Here is a 17,922-nt window from a genome sequence, read left to right on the forward strand (position 1 = left end):
CTTAAGAACACAGGCACACATGTAGAGCACATTCATGCTTGCAGACACAAAGATATTTTTGAAAGTTAGAAAATCAGTGAAACTGTATCTAGCAATAAACATTCACATATAAGAAATACAAAATTTATGATATAAAGTGGTTTCTTATAATCTGACCCTAGCAAATGCTACATCATGTCTAAGAACTCTGGGAAGGGTTTAGAAATGACCTCATTATTACAGGGATCATATTTAAGTCCATATACTAAGGCCTGGGAATTCACCAGCCAGAGTAATGCATGTGATCATTTGGTCACTGCTCAATGCTGTGTGCCATGGTGTAAGACTTGTAAGTCTTTGTAGTCTGTCAGTTATGACTTTTTAAATATTCATTTCAACAAATTTGAGTAGCTGCCAGACACTATACGGGTTCCTGGAACTCCTGATGCTGTCATCGTAGCATGCTCATTCCCTTTGATAGCAGGGCATCATATTTGTCTATAACCTATTTCCATTTTTAACATGTTTAAAGAATAGAGAACCAGAGTAAGTGCTATAAGCCACAGAGAATTGGGAATCAGATCAGCTAGGCCACAGAGAATCAGAATATGTATACAAATCAGATAGGCCTTTGTTTCCTTAACGGAATTATCACGTGGGAGTCTCTTCCTGTAGTGCATGAACCTAGTAACTGCAGTTGTCATGTTTGTTTTCTATTACTGCTGTAAAAATTGGTACAAACGTAGTAGTTTCACAGAACAGAAATTTACTGTTTTTTGTAGGTCAGGGTGCAACTAACTCCCTTGTGCTGAAGTCAGCTTGTCAGTGGACTTCATTGCTTTCTAGAATTTTAGAAAAAAGTGTTAGTTCTTTCTAGCTTCTAGAAGCCACTAAGGTGCCAGGGTCTGTATGTAGCTCCTTTTCCTCCACTTTCAAAGCCAGTGGCATCAGTAAAAGGATCTTTAGATTTCAGGATTTGTTTGACAAAATTGAGCCCACTTACAATAATCTCACCATCGCAAGGTCCTTAATCTTATCTCCCAAGCCCCTTTGCATTTTATTTGTTTTGAATCAAAATTTCCTTTATAAAAAGTATTAAAATACAATTGCATTTCTAAAGTGAAATCATAGGTATACAGTTGTAGTCACTAAGTAAACTAAGTTAAACACTATACATTAAAGAGAAACATCAATGAGGCAAATGTATGAATGAAGACACTCCTGAGCTCTCCCATTTCATTGAGCATCAAAACCCACCAATCTGTTAGTCCTTTTCTTGTACATTATTCTGTATCCACATTCTCTGCATCTGATTGGATCCCTAGATTTTATCTCACTCTCGGGGTGACACTCTCCACAGATACATATCCTTGGCTGCTGCTTTGGTGGTTGCACATCTTTCTGGGTGTCCACTGTTAGTGCCTCCACAGCTCAAAGAACTGTCTCTTCTCTGAGCGTGCAAAAGCCTCTTCCCCCTTTGTATTTTATAAGAAAATATATTTACAGGCTCTGGTGATGAGAGTGTGGAAATCTTTGTTAGGGGAAGTTTTCCCTACCACACTCCACCCTCAGGCCCCCAAAGATTCATGATGTTCTCATGCAAAATCCATCCAGTCCTTGTTCTCAGAGGAACCCTCACAATTTCAAAGCATTACAACATCTCACCTAAGTCTCAAAAGATTAAATCATGTAAAATTTCTGAATTAGATACAGGTGAGACTCTGAGTTTTTATCCAGGGCAAAGTTATTTCCCATCTGGACCTAAGTGACTAGAAGATAAATTCCTGCACCCAAAGTACAAAAACAGTCATTGGAACAAGAGACAGAATTATAAGATAGTTAAAACCATCCCCTAGAAACAAGAGAAACCAGAGTGGGAAGCAACAGTCCTAAACAATTTCAAAATCCAGCCCAGCAGTCTCCACTCAAAGTCAGGGCTACACCTCTCCTCCAGTCAAATGAGAATCTGATGGCCTTAAGGGGTTATCACTCAGCCTCCGACAACGTTACTATATTCTTTAGATTGACTGTGTAAATATGTATCTGTACATTTGTCTTAACCACTTCATTTCTCCATTAGTCTGTCAAATGGTTGGTTGCCATTATGTACCTTTAAGTAAACACTTGATCACTACTTTCGAAGTTCAGCATTTTAAGAGACTGCACTGTAAAGCACTTCGTGGGAAGTGCAAATATGCCATCTAGTTTCTATGGATGGAAAGGAATGCAGTCTCCATTTTATATTTTGTATTCAGGTCACATCTTATCTGCAGCTAATTTATTCTAGAATGGTTCATTTCCTTCAGGCCCAAAGGCATTTTTTTAGTGTTCATTTTTATGGAATAGGCAAAGACGAGCATCCAGGGTCATCCTTGTGCAACCCTTTAAGGACGCTGGGAGCCCATTTCTGCCTCCCAGCAGGTGGCAGCAGATGAGTACTCAGCACAAGGCGGTGACTTCACCCTGGTCCCCCGCCCTGGTTAACGGGTTGGATGCGGCCAGCTGACCTTTCTTAGGGAAAAAGCAGAAAGGATCCAGAAGCTGCCCACTTGGGAGTGTGTATCAGCTTGCCACCTGGCGGGGGAAACACCTAAATTACATAGCTGAGTTTTATTCTGGAGTTAGTATTCGTTCTCATCTTATCTTTTTCTTTCAACTTTGTTGTGGCGTTTTGTGTGGAACTTTTGCATCTGTATTTATGAGTGATGTTGGTCTGTGACTTTTTTTCTAATGTCTGTCAGTTTTTCTAAGACTAATGTCATTGTGCTTGCTGACTAAGCTTATAAGATTGACATGTGTTACTACTTATATTCCCTGTGGTATTGCCGAAGATGAACACACTGTCCATATCCATTAATACATCAATTAATACATCAATATCCATCAGCATTTTCTAGGAATACATGCAATGTAGCTGAAGTATTTTTATAGATACACACACACACACACACACACACACACACCCTTTAAAAAGTAGAGGGGAAAAAAATGAAAGCATCTAAGACAGGGCCAGCAAACTTTGAGGCATGGGACAAGTTAGTGTCCAGCCTATTTTTGTGCACTGGAAAATCCTGGAGAAACTCCTAGAGGAATCACGATAAAGAGAGAAATTAACCATATCTGGAGGAATTGATCACTTCCCTACAGGCATAAGACAAGAAGCTTCGGTGGATCCAGTGCCAGCGTGATGGCAGTGCCTGGGCCATATTTGATTGTCACAATCAGAGGCCGTCCTATTAATGGAATGGGCGAAGCCAGGGAAGCAGCTAAGCGTTCTGCCATGCACACAGACATGTATGTCCCTCAGCTTCGCTGACCTCAAATATTAGTAGCCCTAGGGTTGAAAAATGCTAGTTAAAACTGTAAAAGAAGAATATTATGAATTAATTAGACCAATAAAATCAGATAACAATAAAGGAATAAATTTATTTTAAACCAAAACTGACTAAAGAGGAAATAGAAAATTTGAATTAATAATTTAAAAATAATTTACAAAACCCCTCTAGGCCCAGATGGCTTCACTGATGAAATCGGTAGACCATGTGATGTCAATCATACATGAGTTCAGAAAACTTAGGGAGTAATGTGATGAAAGCATAGAACCTGAGACGTTAGAAGTCATCAACAAGTACCATGGGGAGATCCAGATGTAGCATCCTTGTACAAAATACCAGCAGATTGTCACAGCAAAATAAGAAAGAAAGAAAAAAACCAGCCCAATAGGGTTTATTCCAGAATGTAACTTTCACCCAACATAAATAAATCAAATGCTTGATGACACAGGCCTGTAATTCAAGCTTCTCGGGAGGCTAAGGTAGGATCACAAACTCAAAGCCTGCCTAGGCCAGTTGAAGTCCAGTCAGGTGCTTAGTGAGAGACAGAGACAGAAAAACAGACACCCCAGCAACAATGAACCTAATCTGTATTTCTAACCCACATGAAAACAACTGTAGAAGTAGAAGTGGGGGGGGGGAAAAGGAGTTTCATTACATAATGCTGTTTGTGAATGATCAGGGGCCACCAGCTTATTGGTGAGTCCTAGGACTGAATGAAATGAGGCTGTCTCTGCTCGCAGCTGCTGGTGAGCTTTGTTCCAGGGTCTCACAAGTCTTCCAGAGACAAAAATTAGAAAGGAAGAGAGTTAAAGTATTCACAGCTCAATGCAGACAAATCTATCTTCAGAGCTACTTGTCTCTGTATGCTGTATGTACAGTCTCATAATTCTGCTGGAATTAATGCTAGGTCATAGGTATAAACTGTGTATAAAAGTATGTCAGCATGCTAGCAAGCAGCAGTTTTAACATGAAATGTTTAAACAGTAGCAAAAATGCTTTAAATGCTTTTAGTAAAAGATGGCTGTATTCTGAAACCACGAAGGTGCTTAACTGAAAACATTTAAATAAACAAAGTGATGGCCACATTCCAGATTGTTGGCCTCAGAAGTTAAGACTGACACCCAGGTGTGTTCTCCTCTGCCAGAGGATGCACATAGGAAATGAATGTGGGGTTATCAGTACCAGTTTCTAAACAACTGCACTAACCTGGTTCTGCCCTGAGCCATGAGTAGTCTGGAAACATCCGAAGCTGTTTTCCCTCCGAATATTGTACCAGAAGTAGATTTACAGCATATTTAAATGTCACAAAATTCTTCTTTCTTGCATCCCTTCCCCCTGATGGCTTTAGTTGACAAAACAGAAAATTTGTTTGTTTTGATGAATTTAGCAAGTAGACAAAATATAAATTACATGCACCTGATGGTGTAACAAAAATTGTTTGCACAATGCTGACTCTGGGGAAACTACCATTCACAAACTAAGCTTCTGGTTGACAAGATGACTCATTCTGTTTTATAGACAAGCAAGGTTTCAAAGAGGAAGCTCCTAGGATTTCCTGTGCTAACTAAATCTCTCATCCCATTATTCCAACAAAATACTTGAAATTCATTATTAAGAAAAAATGTAACATCCAGCTTTTGTACTAAGTGTGTCTCATCCAAGGATTTATGAAGGTACAAGCTTGGTTTAATAGATTTTTAAGAAGATTTGGGACTATAAATAATTTTTAATGTTAAAAAGTACTTTGAAAGTACTTTCTGAACATGACTCTTGAAAGGGTTTGAAGTTTTTCCTCTCTGTGTTTTTTAACTGTCAATCATGCTTTATTTAGCAAGATTACTTTTCAAACTTCACTTCAAAAAATTGTGTGTGTGTGTGTGTGTGTGTGTGTGTGTGTGTGTGTGTGTGTGTTTAGAGCCTTCAGAAGAGAGTGTCAGATTGAATGGAAATAGGTTTTCGACAGTTGTGAAGTACTACATGCATAGTGGGAATTGAACCTGGAACCTCTGGAAGAGCAGCCAGCACTTTTAACCACTGGGCTATCTCTTCAGCCCTAAAACTTACTTGCAAATAGTGTTCTGAGCAGCTCTCCACATTTCCTTCCCTTCAAAGGACGCATGCTTGAGCTGTTCTGTTTCTGTTTTACACTGTTTTAACTTTATAACTACTGATGGTTGTGCGAACAGTTATGCTGTTGTCTACAGTTTTCTACACTCTCTGGGGATGTCTTGTTTTCTGAAAGTCTTTTCATTGTGAGTCTCACCACGCACGAAGGGGATGGCAAATGTGACAGCTAGTTGAGGACTGTAATAGGCTAGCCCCTGTACTCAGTGTATCATAGTACTGATTGTTCCTCCAGGATCCTGATGAAGTAAATGCTACTAGAGTCCACATATTACATGCAGAAGCTTCCGACCACGAGGATCAGCAATAATGCCTTGTGTGTGGCGGTTAAGAAGCCCAGGCTCATGCTGACTCCAGTATCCCGTACTTGGTGTTTGCTGCACCCCATTGATCTGACTAGAGTATAACAGCTCTTTTGATCTCCTAATGAAATCATGCAGGCCATGGACTATACTAACACCTGTTTGACAAAGTTTCCAATGTTACTCAAAGTTCCCACATGATGGTGCCAGTGAAATCATCCAGATGCTGGTATTGATACTCTAGTAGGCTACATATGTCAATAGAATGTAATTAACGGCTTTTAAATTATAATTTAAAAAAGAGGATCTGCAACAGACTATAGGCTAAGGCAACATTTTTAAATGTAAGGCATGGAAAGATTACAACTATGAAAGAGGTAAGAAGAGTTAAAAATACAGAGGTAAGACATGAACCTTGGTATTCAGAAGTATGTGGGACAGAGGTCAAAGAGTTTCTGCAGGAAGGAAAACAGTGAAGGAAGTGAATTAAGTGACAGCAGGTGACTCTGAAACAAAGTGAGGCCAGCTCATAGTGATGTGGTGCCAGGCAGTAAGATTCCACACTGAGCAAAGGGGGCAGAAGCCATAACAGACATGGCCATTTCCTTTTCTTACCAGGAAAAGCATTATGTTTTTTCCTGAAAAATCAAAGATAGTGCAGACCTTGAAGAAATGAATAATGCCTTTTAGAGACCACTGAAACCGATCCTTATGCATTTTGTTGCTACACTGTGGCAATATAACTTACTTAAAAATTTTTGGATCACAGAATCAACACAACCTGAAGTTGTCAGGCGTGCATATTCCTTGGTTCTACCCCAGACTTAATGAATCAGAATTCAAAATTCACTGGCTATTAGAAAAAGAAAATTCACTGATACTTTATAGTGACATAAAATCATTGGACATTATAGCCCAGCATTAAAGCAGTAACACGCAAATGATAGAATACCATCAAGACATTTAAATGTCATTCTGTAAGTCCTTTTGGACAGTAGGAAATGTCTGTAACATAACAGTGGGAAGCCTAAACACAAAATTCTTCCGGCTGGGGGTGGGTGGGCTTTGTGAAGACAGTCCTTACTGTGCCAGCATGCAGACCTGAGTTTGAAGCCCCAGAACCAACTGAAAAGCCAGGCTGGAGACTGGAGAGATCACTCAGTAGTTAAGGTACTTGTTGCACTTGCAGAATGCCTGGGTTTGATTCCCAACACCCACCTTGTGGTTTACAACCACATCTCCAGTTCTGCAGGATCTGATGTTCTCTTCCAACCCCTGTAGGCATTATGTAGACTCATGGGCACAGGCATATATGCAGGCCAAACACCTACATGTAAAATACAGTGAGTAAGTCTCATAGTTTTTAAAAGGCCAGGCTCAACCACATGCATCTATTATAACTCGTGTGCTGAGGGCACAGAGGCAGGTAGATCCCTGGAGTTCTCTGGCCAGCCACTGTAGTCTGATAGGAAAGCTCTGTTGAGTGAAGAGATCCTGTCTCACAAATGGAGGTGGAGCACAATAGAACCTGCCGTCAGCCTCTGGCCTTCAGAGTGTGCACTTCACAGATGTGCACTTACATCACATCTGCACACGTGTGTATGCACACACCAAAGAAAAAGCTTGTACTGACTTGTTGAAACATTACAGAAAAAACTGTTCAAGGCAAACAAGCAAAATTATTATCAGTGGCTCTTGAGCCATTAGGGTTACATATATATCCCCTCTTATTTATCTTATAGATACTGTTCCCAGTTTTCTATAAGAATTGATTTTGCTCTTATATTTTGAAACAATGTAATCAACACAATGATTAAGGAAGGAGAACAAAGGAAGTAGAGTAGGAATAAGAGAGACAAAATTAAATGGCCCCAGTTTGGCCAAGAGAGAAGAAAGCAAAACTGCACCTGAGAGGCTGCAGTTTACCAAACAGAAGCAAGTCCCTTAGCCAGCGACTTGGATGCAGACACTGTGTGAAGAGCATGTGGGCAGCAGACTACAAGAGCAGTGTGCAGTCCTGAGGCCTCTACAGATGTGCTGACTGTGCCTCACTGCCTCTTCATACTCCCCACGGTCCCCAGAAGCTCTGTGCGCCGGACTCTGTGCCCCCAGCTCTGCGCCATTGAAGCCTCCTAGCACCAAGCCACATGTGTTCCAAACTGGTATAAATTGTATAAACCGATCAAAACAAGTTACTTCACCTCCATTCCCCCCTTTCTCTTTAAAGCCCTCCACTTCCTTTTCCTAGATGGAATACGCATCTGCCCCGTCTCCCAGTTTGTAAATTTGTTCTGAGCCCAAATACAAAACACCTTCACATTTACTCAGCTTACTTTACGATTTCTTTGTAAGTGGGGGAAAATAACCAAGAACTTTCCCAAAGCCCTACTTAGACACAACATAGGAAAGAATAATGACACGAGTGGCAGCCAAAAGCACGACAGTCAGACAGACACCTTGATTCTTCATGCAGGATCCGACACAGAAAACCAGGTTATCTGTGTTCAGCATTGGACAGGAGAAAGAGAATAAACCTCAGGAGGGAGAGAAACATCTTACTGCAGCACAGTGTGAGCGAAGCATCTTGCTGCAGCACTGCACGAGCGAGCAAGACATCTTACTTCAGCACTGCACGAGCAAAACATTTTACTGCAACATTGCACAAGCAAGCGAAACATCTTACTGCAGCACTGCACAAGCGAGGGAAACATCTTACTGCAGCACTGCACGAGCGAGTGAAACATCTTACTGCAGCACTGCACGAGCAAGCGAAACAAACATCTTACTGCAGCACTGCATGAGCAAGCGAAGCAAACATCTTACTGCAGCACTGCATGAGCAAGTGAAACAAACATCTTACTGCAGCACTGCACGAGCGAGTGAAACAAACATCTTACTGCAGCACTGCACGAGCGAGCGAAACATCTTACTGCAGCACTGCACGAGCGAGCGAAGCAAACATCTTACTGCAGCACTGCACGAGCAAGCGAAACATCTTACTGCAGCACTGCACGAGCGAGCGAAACAAACATCTTACTGCAGCGCTGCATGAGCAAACGAAACATCTTACTGCAGCACTGCATGAGCAAGCGAAACAAACATCTTACTGCAGCACTGCATGAGCAAACGAAACATCTTACTGCAGCACTGCATGAGCAAGCGAAACAAACATCTTACTGCAGCACTGCATGAGCAAACGAAACATCTTACTGCAGCACTGCATGAGCAAGCGAAACAAACATCTTACTGCAGCACTGCACGAGCAAGCGAAACATCTTACTGCAGCACTGCACGAGCGAGCGAAACATCTTACTGCAGCACTGCACGAGCGAGTGAAACATCTTACTGCAGCACTGCACGAGCAAGCGAAACAAACATCTTACTGCAGCACTGCATGAGCAAGCGAAACAAACATCTTACTGCAGCACTGCACGAGCGAGTGAAACAAACATCTTACTGCAGCACTGCACGAGCGAGTGAAACAAACATCTTACTGCAGCACTGCACGAGCGAGCGAAGCAAACATCTTACTGCAGCACTGCATGAGCAAACGAAACATCTTACTGCAGCACTGCATGAGCAAGCGAAACAAACATCTTACTGCAGCACTGCATGAGCAAGCGAAACAAACATCTTACTGCAGCACTGCACGAGCAAGCGAAACATCTTACTGCAGTGTTGCACTTTGCTCTTTCACTACATTACTGCATACCTTAAGTATGCTGAAGTGATGTTGTGGGAAACATCATTACATTTAGATATGCTTACATAGGTATTACTCCTAGGAAGGATTATTTTAAAGTAAGTGTGTGTGTGTGTGTGTGTGTGTGTGTGTGTGTGTATCCATACACATGAGGGCTCTCAATTGAAAGTCAGACAACAACGTGTGAGAGCTGGTTCTCTCTTGCATCGGGCAGTTCCTGGAAATCAAACTCGGGTTGTCAGGCTTGGTGACCTTTACCTGCTGACCACCTCACTGCCCCTTGTTATTAATAAACTAATAAACGAGGCAAAAACAAACTCAGAATAGAGTTTAAGGTTTAATATCTACCTGTCTGCCTGGCTATTTCACTCATACTTTGACTATGATTACTTCTTTTTGACAAGGATTTGTAGAACTGATAAGACATCAAGGCATTAAAAGTTCAGAATTGGGGCCAGCGAGGTAACTTAGCTCAGTGGGTGGAAGCGCTTGCCTCCAAGAGTGAAGAGCCTGGCACCCACATGGTAGAAGAAGAGAACTGACTCTACAAGTTGTCTTCCGACACCCACATATATGCTATAATTCAAACACACATGTGCATGTGCACACACACACACACAGACACACACACATTACATACTAAATTGAAAAACAGCAAATAGTTTTTTAAAATGTCCCAAACAGACCATATTCCTATTTTTTAACAAAGGAAAATCAAAATTAATACAAAATAATTAAATGAAGGAGAGGAACCAATCATTTGGAAATGTTTGGTGGGGGGATTATTCCATTTCTTAGGACAAAAATATCAAAAGTATAATTGTAGGTGTTATAGGGGTCAAAGGGTATGAAACAATAAAACTAATGGACTGTGCACAGCTGAACCAAAACTCAACTCATTTATTTAGGTATTTTCATTGTATAAAAAAAGAAATTGAATGAAATATTTAACTCAAAAATTAGAAAAATAATTTCCTCCTTAAAAAAATTACCAAAAAGAAATAACTTTGCCCCCTCCCGCCCATCAAATTAGGAGAAATGTCATTGAATCAAGGCCAGATGTGTTAACACATCTGCAAATTCAGCACCCAACCGTGGGTCTGTGGGCAGCATGGTGTATGTAACAGGCTGTGCCTAAGAGCAAAACAATGAAAACATAAGACCTGTTAAATAAAAGCCACTAGTTCAAAAGTAGACTTTAAGAGCTGTGTCTTTGGCGAAAAGCTTATACAATGCACTCTGGGAGAAGCACCCAGTATTCCCTAATATACCCAATACTACCTAATATACCCAATACTACCTAATATACCCAATACTACCTAATATACCCAGTACTACCTAATATACCCAGTACTACCTAATATACCCAATACTACCTAATATACCCAATACTACCTAATATACCCAATACTACCTAATATACCCAACACTACCTAATATACCCAATACTACCTAATATACCCAATACTACCTAATATACCCAATACTACCTAATATACCCAATACTACCTAATATACCCAACACTACCTAATATATCCAGTACTACCTAATATACCCAATACTACCTAATATACCCAATACTACCTAATATACCCAACACTACCTAATATATCCAGTACTACCTAATATACCCAATACTACCTAATATACCCAATACTACCTAATATACCCAATACTACCTAATATACACAATACTACCTAATATACCCAATACTCCCTAATATACCTAATACTACCTAATATACCCAGTACTACTTAATATACCTAATACTACCTAACACTACCTAATATACTACCTAATACTTACTACCCAATATACCCAATACTACCCAATATACCCAATACTACTTAACACTACCTAATATACTACCTACTACTAGCTAATATACCCACTATTACTGCAAAGTGCTGATGTTTGAAGAATGAGAAAGGGGACAAAAATGTATTTTTTTATTATAAAGGATATTACCATTTTAACAATATGGCAAACTGGCTAAGTTATTTGGACCACCATTCCCATGGAGTTGGGGGGATGGTGGATGGACTTATAAATAATTAGTAGGTAGCACATCACACAAACTCTTTAAAGCAATAAGGACCCAGTGAGACCATAAAGAGTTGTAAACAAAGCCTAGAGGGAGAAAGGATGCCAGAGGTGTCGGCAGAGCACAGTAATTGATGTTATTTTTTGCTAAACCAGGTGAACTCCAGCATTGGTCCTTGTGGAGGGTGTACAACAGACATTAGAGCCCAGGGCTGATCCAAAGTAAACACCCAAAAGGAGACTTTCCCACAGAGCCCAGCTCATGAGGGTGATTTGCTCGGGATGAGGTTGAGCTGGGAGTGGCCATGTCCTGCATCTACGGGCAGAATCGTCTCAGTTCCAGATACAGCAGCACTAGGAGATAAAGAACAACTTGGAGAAACTGTTTTCTTACAAATGTTTCAGGAGCTTGAGTGCATGTGAAACTAAGGTGGGCTGAGAAACCCCAAGCCCGAGGTGTTTAGGTGTTTCTGAGTTGGCAGAGTATCTTCACACCAGGCAGAAGAGGCAGCTTTGCTTGGGGCCTTAGGAATTTTCAGAAATAATTTGCAAAGGGAAACCTGAAAGCAGCTGATAGAAGTAAGCAAGGCACAGGGGAACAAGTTATGGTGAATAACTTGTTTGCTAGGAAAATAGCAAACAGCTAAACCTAACCTAAAAAAATTAATAAATTAAAATAAAACTAGCATGGCTGTAAGAACAAAACTTCTTGAAATGCAAAACAGCAATTAAAATACGAGTCTCAGATTTACCAGCATACTGGGAACGACTGAAAGGGGAATTACAATGTTTGGAGACAGACAGGAGGAAATTGTTCAGAACAGAGACAGTAGCAGGTAAATAGAAAGGAGTTTACGTAATGTGGAGCTGAGCGTGTACCTTATGTCTGCTCAGCATTCCAGTCAAAAAGGAAAGAGGTAGCCTGGTGCTGGTGGCACATACATTTAATCCCAGCACTCGGAGGCGGGTGGATCTCTATGAATTTAAGGCCAGCCTGTTTTACATAGTGAGTTCCAGGACAGCCAGGGCAAACAAACAGACAAACAAACAAAAATCATATCTAGTGATGGACTCTAATTTCAAATAAGGTAATACATTTTTGAAAGACTACATTAATAGTCTGAGCTGTTATCCTGAAGAATAATTCAATATTTATCCAATTCTCTGTGCATTTTTGCTGACCTTGGAAAGAGGAGCCTTGCTGTCCGGTGTCTATTATTCAATGGCCTGTGATAAATATTCCCTGTACCCTTTAGATCTAACACAAATGTCTTGTTTTGTTTCTTTTCAGTTACACAAGAAAAGGGGACAGGACTGGATCACTGACTGTTTCTTCTTTGATCTCAGACATGATTTCAGCTTGTGAAATGAATGAGAAATGCCTGTTGATTTAATTAAAAGAACCCCTTTGGCTGTGCTAGCCTGCCTGCCTTCTGATGCCCAAGCATTGATAAAGGAATCAAAAGCTGCACGCTCGATTGTCCCAGGTTTTTCTCATCTATCTTGACAGCTTTTGAGAATATGAGTCAATTTCTCAAAAGTGGTTTATTGTAAGCCTTGAAATACCCAGTTTCCTACCTGGTACCTTAAATCATTACTTTCTCCCTAGGGATAGCTGGTGAACTATCTCCAAAATATATCCTTCTTGTCCATTGACTCAAATAGCTGATGGAAAGAGGCCAGCTGTCTCCTGGGGAATGCTGGCTGGCTTCTGAGATGGGGGCCCTGGGGCTACTGCCTGGGGATAAATGCAATACCCTAATGCAGACTCAGTTCCTGGACCCTTGGGATATACCCCCAGTAAAGACTCCTGCTAGGCCCAATCACAGAGACTAGTATGTGTGGCCAGAAAGCCCACGGCACAGGCCGTTCAGTCTTTCTACAGGCAAGTTACCACTAAGGCTGAACTTTAGGAGAAAAGCAAGACAGTATCAATGGCTGGGGCTTCACATGAAGGCAAGACACAGACAGCTAGATGCTCCTTCATCCCTGGTTTTATCCCCAGAGAACAGCTTTGTGAAAGTGCTCTGTGCTCTCCAACTGTCGCCAGTAGGGTCTGTCTCTTCAGCGTGACTTTTGAAAAGAAAGTGGCAGCAAGCACAAGCCTTAGCAGAAGACTGCTTGCTAGGATGAGAAGCATTTGCTTCCGGTTTGGAAACCAGGGGTGAAGGAAAGTCTTTTTACCACTGCACTGACCCTCCCCACCCCCACCCCCATTTCTCCCCCTCTCCCTTTCAGAAAGGCACATTTATCCAGTGGTTCATCCCTTGCCTTCCTTTCAGAGTATAAGCTTTGTCATATTCCTGACCGTTGTTATTAGACATTTTTTAAAGATTTATTTATTCCAAGATTTATTTACAGTTAGTTTTTGCCTGCATGCATGTCTCTGTGAGGGTGCTCTGGAACTGGAGTAAGCTCCCATGTGGGTTGTGGGAATTGAACCCTGATCTTCTAGAAGAACAGCGAGTGTTCTTAACCACTGAGCCATCTCTCCAGCCCCAAGTACTGGAATTTCATATTAAAGCAAAACCATGGCATAAACCTTAACAAATTTGATTTCCACACTTTTTACCTTTTCCATTCTCCAGAGAAACCAATGACATGATGAGATGCAGGCATAGTCACCTTAAAACAAAAACACAAACAAATCAGATAAAGAAAAGGAAATTCAGATGACGCTTTCACACCCAAAGAAACACTTGCTGAAGCAGATGAAAGCAGAGCAGAGCAGGATTCTGTTTATCACTATTTCCAGGGAAACACAAAACGTCGCACGTGCTCTGATTTGTGTATGTGCAGGTATGTACACCTGTGCGCATGGAGACCAGAAGAGAGCATCCTGTCTCCTTCCCTATCTCTGTCTTCTTCCTCTGAGCCACAGTCTGTCCCTCAACCTGAGGCTCTTGTTTGCTTGGTTAGGCTAGAAGGCAGTAAGTCCCAGCAATCCTCCAGTCTCCAGCCCCTTAATAAATCAGGCCACTCAGTAAGGTCTGAGGGTGTAAAGTGTCTGTGGGATCCAGACTCGAGTTCTCGTGATCATGTAACAAGTGCTCTTAACTGCGGTGCCTTCTTTCCAACTGCTCCATATCACAGCAAGGAAAATGGGGTCTTCGGTTAAGTAATTGCTGCCGCACAATATTTTGCTGTAGAACTTTTTGAAATGCATTTTAAATTGGCAAAGGGGTTCGGAATCCTTCCTATCAATGTTCCTGAGGGGAGGATTCTAGGGATCAAATCCAGGGCCTTGTAAATGCATAAGCACAGAGACCTGAGTGAGGAGGGCATCGGTCCCCTGGAACTTGGTTCTGTGTGGTTGCATGTGGTTGTGAGCCACCCTATGGGTTCTAGGAACTGAAACCAGGTCCTCTAAAAGAGCAGTCGGTGCTCTTGACTGCTGAGCCATCTCTCCAGCCCCATGCCTTGACTTTGTAAAACAACTCTCAGAATTACTTAAAAGTGACTCGTTTGAGAGACACCTGCAAGGAGTTTACATGGATTTACGTGTTGTAGTCTCACCACACACTGACTGTAAATGGTAATCAGCAGCTGACATGCAAAGCTCAAGACAAGAAGCTGGAAAAAAACAATAAATGTGGGAAGCGGCTCCGCTCTCGCCATTACAAAGTGGCACTTGGCATAGGCATTGCTTGAGAGAAAAGACAACTCCATAGATGGAGCTGTATGCGCTGAGAGGTGTGGTTACCCGATCACCCCACCTCGCGTGATTGAGAGTGGCCAATTAGTGACTTCGTGGCAGCTGCTGATAGGATCAAGGCAATGCATATAAGGGGCTGCGGGAGCTGGGAAAGGAGAAGAGAAAGAGAGAGCTGTACAGGGATAGCTGAATAAACCGCTTGAAGAAGAACACAGTTGCCGTTGCCTTATTCCGCGGGTCGGACATGGGTAGCAACAAACAAAACCAAAGCCTCCCATGATAGCAGTTTGAATGAGAATGTCCCACATGGGCTCAGACACTGAAGCACTTTGTCCCCAGTCTTGGGCCTGTTCGGGGAGGTTTAGGTGGTGCGCCTTGCTAGAGGAAGTCATCACTGCAAATGGGCTTTGAGATGAAAAGCCTGGCGGTATTTCCTGTTTGCTTTCTCTGTTCCACTTTGTGCTTGAGGTGTGAGCTCTCAGCTTCCTGCTCCTGCTCCGATTCTCACCTCTTACTGCCTGGCTTCCCTGCCTTTACCAACTCATCCGTCTGGAGCTAAGTTCAAAGAAACCCTTCCTTCTGTAAGTTGCCTTGGTCATGGTGTTTTGTCACAGCAACAGAAAGGTAACTGACACACACACCTACAGGTGTGTAACAGCAGGCTCTTTGCTTCTTACTCTTTCCCAGACACACCAAGGAACTGAGCCTCTGAACTCATATCTTCAGAGAGCGCCATTTTCTAAGGACCATGCTGTCTAAATACTTTCATGTGCACTTCAACTCCACTTGCAATTGTATTCACATGTCAAAGACCTGGTTGATCCAAAGACACAAAGAACTTTCTCGTGCTGGAGGAACATGGTTTCCCAGGCAGGGAGAGAGATGGATCATAAGAGACAGATCCAGCCTATGCCTTTGTCCCATGGCTTGTTCCCCAGCCCTTCTCAGTGGCATTCATCTTTGCTTTCTGCTTCAAGGCCACTCAAAAGACTCAACAGATTCATACCTTCCCTGGACTTTAGCTAATGCACACCTGAGTAGAGACAGTTCAATAGGTCTCCCTCCTGGAGAAACAATGGATTCGCTTAAAATCCATGGTCAAGTGAGCCACTAACTTGAAACTCCTGAAGTGCAGAGGGTTTGGTCCAGGGAGGAATTAGAATTGTTAGGTGGATCTTACAAATGAAGGCCGAGGGAAAAGCCACTGAAGAACAAAGGGTTAATGATCACCCAGGTCAAGAAGCACAGCTAATCCAGTTCCAAAAGTGGATTTTAGATGTTGTTGACTTTGCAGCCATAGGATTTGAACCCAGGGCCCTCTGCTCGCTAGGTAGGCACTCTACTGAAGCACTCACGTGCAGGTTCCCTTTGAATTTGTCAAAGAATCTGGACAACCTAAGAAAGTCACCATTTGGAAGGACTGAATGAGAAATCATCTCATAATTCCCAACAAGGTCTTTTGTTGCCATAAACAGAGTACGCAAACAGACTCATCCATCTGCTCTCTTAAATAATATTTCAACAGCAATAGCTAACACTGTTATGTTAACATTTTAGAAACTTTCAAGTTGAAAATAAACCCAGGAGCCAAAGTCCCCTGGGAGTGCTTTATGCCTAAAGACCAATCAAAATGCCGTTCTTTAGTCAGCACGACTCCCAGGATAATGAAATATGTGTTTGCCAATGTCAAGCCATTTCAAGTGAAAATAAAAATTGTTTAAGTAAAAATATGTTCATGCTTAGTGGTTTTCTCTCTTCCCATGTATGTACAAGGAAATGAGAGCACATATGATTAAATAACAGTCAAAAAGTTTTTCAAAGGAACTGTTTATATGTGTGTGTGTTTGTGTGTGTGTGTGACATATAAATGCAAACTTGACTTTTGATGCATACATCTATATTTTGAGAGGTAGACTTAAATCTGGAAATTAACTGACAGATCATTTACCTGGCTTCTTTCTTTTAAGAAAAATAAAATAAAACACCCCTTACCACCACCACCCACACACACAAAGAAGCTGAGTGGAGCTGAGTGGGATCACACAGGCATGGAGTGAAAAGCCCATCTGCCTCCCAGGTCTCCTAACTGTGCCTCTGGTGTGTGCTCTTGATCAGGCCTGCCTGTGCAATAATGACATGCATGCACACACATAAAATTACAGCAGCAGCATCTGATACTGTGTTCTTCTCAAGTCCAGTTGCACAGATGGATGCATTCTTCTCCTCCTGAGTCTAGGCTGGATTCCCTTGCACCTCAGGCTCTGCAAAGCACAGACCCTTCCAGAGGCTCGTGTGATTGTAGGAGGGAGTACAGGGAACATCTGTGAGTACGGGGGAACATCTGGGAGTGTGGGGAACATCTGTCCCACTCTTGCCTAGCACTGCAGTCCCAGGCAGTCATTGGTACAAAACAGATATTTAACTAGCTGTGTATGGAATGGATGATAATCATTTAAACAATTGAAAACATTCCTGCTTCACTGACATCCTTTCCCCATGTTATTGGCAATGTGGGTAACCTGTCCTGTGCCTATGTCTGTGGTAGTACACCCTTGTACCGCCAGTGCTTCTGAATAGCTGACTAAAGGCTACTGAGTTTCCCTCTTTTTTCTTTGGTGTTGAGTATGAACCAGAGATCCCAGAATTGCTGAGCTTATATTCTGTTCACTGAGCTACACCCACCCTAAGTGGGACTGGCGATCACTCTGATTCTGATCATGAGGACTCATGCTTTTGCCTGTGCCAGTGTGTCCTGTCTTTAATGTACGGTCACACTGGG

At 42.0% G+C, this 17,922-nt stretch overlaps 1 pseudogene; it reads right to left on the reverse strand.

Moving 5' to 3' along the window:
• Window positions 1-1,215: 1,215 nt before the first annotated feature.
• LOC117723443 (DNA-directed RNA polymerases I, II, and III subunit RPABC4 pseudogene) lies at window positions 1,216-5,433 on the reverse strand (annotated as a pseudogene).
• Between the last annotated feature and the right edge of the window lie 12,489 nt (window positions 5,434-17,922).

Source organism: Arvicanthis niloticus, chromosome 18 (genome assembly GCF_011762505.2).
Source record: "Arvicanthis niloticus isolate mArvNil1 chromosome 18, mArvNil1.pat.X, whole genome shotgun sequence".
Taxonomy (NCBI): domain Eukaryota; kingdom Metazoa; phylum Chordata; class Mammalia; order Rodentia; family Muridae; genus Arvicanthis; species Arvicanthis niloticus.